Below are 4,351 nucleotides of genomic sequence, written 5' to 3'. Positions count from 1 at the left end.
CTGTGAAAGAAAAATTATAAAATTACTAGTCAGTTTAAGTGGATTTCATCTCACTACACGGGTCTGATATTCCTCATAGCCAATGAAATGATAAATAGCTGGCTAAAAATATTAATGATTTAAAAATAACATCATATAAACATTATTCTCATCATTTTACATTCTGAATATAAACATGTTAAAGTATACAAAATAGGAATAAAAATAAATTTGCTTAGGATTTAATATTTTATTAAAGTAGAACATAAAAAAATACTTTTAAATTCTTAGTTTCTGAAGTAAATTTATAGCAGCAAGGCAAACAGCATAAAATGCCAGCAAGTCACCATGCACAATAACAAACTTACAAATATGAACAAAATTACTTTTAGAAAAAAAAATTTGTTTTTCACTTTCTGCCCAATCTCCCCAATCTCTCCTTTCCCTTTTATCTTCCTTTTCATTATTTCACCACTGCAAATAGTAGCAACTGCCCAGAATTTCAATTTTTACCAGGCCAAAAAGGGCCCCACTAATTCTACTTATTAACCACAGTGCCATTTTATTTATTCAATACCACAATTTGAACTCCAGTGTAAGAGTGGTACCAAATAGGTTATGGAAATAGGCATGGAAGAGATAGCATAGATTAAATCAATAGAAGTAACAGTGATGGTAAGGCCCAAAGAAGAACCTCAGAGAAGCTTCGAGGAGGAGGAGGAAGAAAATCAGACAATTATTGCATATATAGGTAATATCACTGCTGATATTCATCAAATCATTCATCAAATTACAAAATATCCATAAACATCCACCACCCAAACCAGAACACCTTTGAGAGTAAAATGGAGAGTGATTAGTAATTACACACAAATAACAGATGAAAAGGAGACTACCCCCAGGCAAACTGGGATGTATTATCATCAGATCCACACACATTTAGGGGAGTTGTGTGCCCACTTACCATATTTCCTTTCCTTGAATATTATATAGTGGCCAAATCACTACAGGCTAATTTTAGTCTAGCAACATACTTAGAAAGCCAAACATATTTAGTTCTATAAAGGGACAAAAAAGGAGAGGGAAATAATAAAAGCCTTATTAAAAAAAAAAAAAAATTGCATAAGCCCTTTCCCAGGTGATAGGATCTATTTTAACTTCAATGCAGGAGTAGAAAATTTTTTTTTTCTGTTTAAATCTTGATCTGAATGATTTATTATCTATAACATCCTGGACTACTCTGTTTTTGTTTTTTCAACCATTTCCCCAATCCCACCCTTACTGCATTTTTTTAAACCAACTGGTAATCAACTGCTCACCCTAACTAAATGGTCCAAGTTAATAAATGTCATGAGTCAAAACCATGATCTTGTAACCGAGGCCAGGGAGCCTTTAACTGTTCTAGAAGTTATAAAACATACTAATCCCCAGAAAAAATTATATTATCATGGTTAAAGTAAATTCAAACAATATATAACCAACCTACAATTCGTTAAAACAAAACAAAAAACATAGAAATCACATTTTCTAATAAACAACATAAAATGAAACTTTAAAAAACTTTAAAGATAGATGCAGAGCCATTTCCAGAGTCCTCTTAATATTGTGAATGCTGAGACCTGGAAAAAGCAAGTTTAATTAAAGCATACCTTGGTCAAAGACAGCACAGTACAGTGATTTCGGTGGATTACTGTGGAGAATTTTCAAGGGCTTTTAAAGTTAGAGGTTCTTCCTTATCTACTTTCACCTTTCATAAAAACTTAGGGCTTCTCTTAACATCAGCTTTACTAGCAATAGTAAGTTTTACTCAAGCCAAGAAATCTTCAAAACTTCAAAGGAAAATACGTAATTATCTCATGCAAAATCTGTCTCAATCTTTCAAGTTTCTCTCTCTCTCTCTTTCTTCTCTTAAATTGTCTCTATCAGTTTAGGAATCAACAGTCAGACTCCCAAATTCCTGACCCCACCATGATCTCACAGCTTTTCAATCTGACAAGGTCTCTCCACCAAAATGCTTCCACATTCTTGCAGTCTGAACACTCAGGCTACAGAAAGTGGCTTATAGATACTTGTTTCATGGTAAGACTGTTCAAAACTCCCACAAGGCATAGAACCAGAAAGCGTTTTACATTTTCTAATCCCATAAAAACACCAACTGAGATAATTTACTTTTCTAAAGATAAATAATTGAGAAAAAAATTTAGTTTCCAACAATTAAAATCAGACCCCCTTGGCTATATTTACATATTACAAAGTCTGAGGACTTTCTTAAATGACTTAAATATCTACTGATCTTGTGTGATTCCAAGAAAAACGAAAATAGAACTGCTATTTTAATAACAGTATAGGACAAAATAGTACGCAAGGAGAAATCAGTACAACAGAATAATCAAACATATTGCTGTTACATATACTAGTTAAAAAATGACTTATCCTGCAGTGAAAGAAACCTTTTCACTTTATTTAATCCAGCCTATTAACATCCTGTGGGTATGCTGATATAAAAGCATTATCTAAAAATAGACAAAATTAAAGCAAAAATAAATAAATGGTTCAATAAAAGCCATTACCAAAGTGAAAGTGTAACATAACCACAAAAGAAAAAAGCAAAATCAGATACTCTATAAGAAGGTGTAATTATGATATAAGGGACAAAAAAAAAAGTTTTAGTGTTTCTTTACAAACAAAAGGACTATCAATGAATGCTCTTCATATATTATTTTTTACTGTTACTGCATTATGTTTTACTATTAAAATATGCCAGAGTTAAAGTCGACTAGTCATCCTTGAAGCAGCACGTGGTTTAGTAAATAAAATCTAACCCAAGTCTCTATTTTCTAGCCAGTTAACAAGCATACTGATCCAGAAAACTACATAATGGAAATCTGTGGATCAAAGTTATATTTGTTTACATGGTTTATAGCAGGAATAATTCAACAGGCTTTCCTTGCACTGCAGTTCTAAAATCTTATGATCCTGCCTCATACCAAGCCAAGTCAGAGTATAGCTAAAGTGTGTAATAAATACAGGAGCAAGTTTGAAAGACTATGTCCATGTGAGTCCGTTAGCACAAACTACAACTAACTCTGAATGGTTCAGTTAATTTATTTATACTCAGCCTTCTTAAAAATGCATGTCACTGAGGAATTACATAGGGTAGGATTAAAAAAAGATCTATTTTACTACACTCATTCTTCATGTTGTTATGTTTGGGGATATGTGAACACAATTTCCCCCAAATTACAAAGTATGAAGAAATATTGTACTGAGGTAGTATAACCTAAAATACATTTTCTTGGCCTTTGTATTTGCCCCATCAAGGACAGTTAACCACTATAGATGGTCCCAGCTTATAATGGTTCAATTTACAATTTTCAACATCATGATGATGCAAAAGTGATACGCAGTAGAAACTGTACTTTGAATTTTGATCTTTTCTCAGGCCAGTGGTATGTGGTATGATACTAGTGATAGTGGGTGGCAGCCATGAACCACAACTCTCAGTAAGTCAGGCAAACACAGGGGTAAACAAGCCATACATTTATAACCATTCTGGACCCACACAACCACTCTATTTTTCACACTCAGTATAGTATTTAATCAATGATATATTCATGATATATATTTAATCAATGATACATGATATATTCAGCACCTTATTATAAAGTAAGCTTTGTGTTAGATGATTCTGCGCAACTATAAGCTAATATAAGTGTTCTGAGCACATTTAAGTTACGCTAGGTGAGGCTATGATGTTCAGTAGGCTAAATGTAATTAAATGCATTTTCACCTTACTATATTTTCAACTTAGGATGGGTTTGTTGGAATGTAACCCCATTGTAAGTCAAGGAAGATTTGTATAGACATTTGGTAAGCAGAAGGCTTTGCTGGTGAGCCATTTACCGACAGATACTGTCTGGGGAAGATGCATGGAGTACCACTAGACTTTCACTAAGAAGCAACCAAAAGGATATACTTACTCACTTTGGGCTCAAGGGGGAAAAAAACAACAAAACTGACTTTTACTGTGAAAGAGGTCATTATTGACTTGGAACAGGTTAGAAAGAAACTTCTCATACTAAGAAAGAAAAACCTCTCTTAAGATTTGAAAATAAAGTGCTGTGACAGAAAAATGGATAGTTCAATTCATATAAGCCAGGTAGTAACTTCCATAGTTGCCAATAGCTGAACACTTAACTCTATATTCCCATAACTTATTTTCTTTACCATCAATGCATTTTAAGGTTAAAAAGAGGAAGATGGTGGGGAATTATTTAAATATGGCATTACTTTAATATAAATCTAAATAAAAATCAGAAGCTTTTACAATAGAATTGATAAGAAAAATAAAAATCATTACACTCACGACACT

At 32.8% G+C, this 4,351-nt stretch overlaps 1 protein-coding gene across 2 annotated transcripts in view; it reads right to left on the bottom strand.

Annotated features, from left to right (window-relative positions):
- MYEF2 (myelin expression factor 2) overlaps window positions 1-4,351 on the bottom strand; it is a 31,058-nt gene that overhangs the window by 1,236 nt on the left and 25,471 nt on the right. The gene's annotated exons all lie outside the window — the stretch shown is intronic.

This window comes from Lynx rufus, unplaced genomic scaffold, assembly GCF_022079265.1.
Source record: "Lynx rufus isolate CCGP_SWC_20201006 ecotype Redwood Valley unplaced genomic scaffold, mLynRuf1.p SCAF_13, whole genome shotgun sequence".
NCBI lineage: Eukaryota > Metazoa > Chordata > Mammalia > Carnivora > Felidae > Lynx > Lynx rufus.
Note: the sequence above shows the minus strand (reverse complement) of the source record. Positions and strands in the feature narration are given on the sequence as shown.